This window comes from Elephantulus edwardii, unplaced genomic scaffold (assembly GCF_000299155.1).
Source record: "Elephantulus edwardii isolate Elephantulus edwardi_28Jun2011 unplaced genomic scaffold, EleEdw1.0 scaffold00430, whole genome shotgun sequence".
NCBI classification, from domain to species: domain Eukaryota; kingdom Metazoa; phylum Chordata; class Mammalia; order Macroscelidea; family Macroscelididae; genus Elephantulus; species Elephantulus edwardii.
The window spans coordinates 233,064-234,191 of record NW_006400180.1 but is presented as its reverse complement, the minus strand read 5'-3'; positions in this window follow the sequence as shown (position 1 = coordinate 234,191).

Here is a 1,128-nt window from a genome sequence, read left to right as displayed (position 1 = left end):
CCTCTTTCCACAGTGGTTACACCATTTTACACTCCCACCAACAGTGAATAAGGGTTCCATTTTCTCCACAACCTTGTCAGCATTAATTGTTTGCTGCTCTGTTGAATTTTGCTCTTCTGACTGGGGCGAGATGATATCCCATAGCTGTTTTGATTTGCATCTCTCTCTTTTTTTTTTCCCAATAATTTTAATGAGTATTTACAGAGATTTTGGATTTCCATTCATTCATTGCTGCAATTTTGAAAACTTCTTTATGTTTGTTTGCAATCTGAATGTCTTCTTTGGTGACGTGTGTGTTTATATCATGTACCCATGTCTAATTGGGTTGTTTACCTTTATCTTGTTGTGGTGCTCAAGTAGTCTATTAGTTCTGGATATAAGTCCTTTATCAGACGTGTCATTATATTTTCCCAGTTTGTGGTTTCCCTTTTTACCCTGTTGTAGAAGTTTTTGGATGTGTACTCTTTTTTTTGGGGGGGGAATAAGTTTAATTTATATAATCATAATTCATGCCTGACAGTTATGGCATCTGTTACATTTCTTAATTTTAATTTTCTTCCTGAATTCTTTACTGCTTCAAAAAGTAACCTGTCCCTTAGTGATACAACAGTTTAAATAACTTAATTCTTTGACACCCAGATTTAAGATACAGCATTTCATAGATATATAGTCAAAATTGTTATCACCTAAGTGACATGCTTTTCATGAAATCCTTAAAAAACAAAACAAAAACAGACTCCAAAAGAAGGAAACAACAGGTAATGTAGTTAACAAGCAAAAAGTTTATATACTTAGTTTTCTGATACTCTTAACGTATCCACAAGCCTTTATATATCTACAGGGCTTTTCCCCCAATCATTGCTTCCAGATGGAATTTCTTTTCAATATGTTAATGAATTAAAAAAATGTAAGAGGATATAGGCTGTAAATCAGGTACAACTTAGTCTTAACATCACACAAGACCTTTAAATAATCAAGAATGAGATGTTGAATATTATTGCTTATTCTTATAAAATGGTGAATTTTGCTACCACCATATTTCTATTTACAATGCCTTCTATACTCTTAAATTATACTGCTTGGCAATTAATAGAGGTTACTCATATAATTTTTAAATTAGTGGCAAAT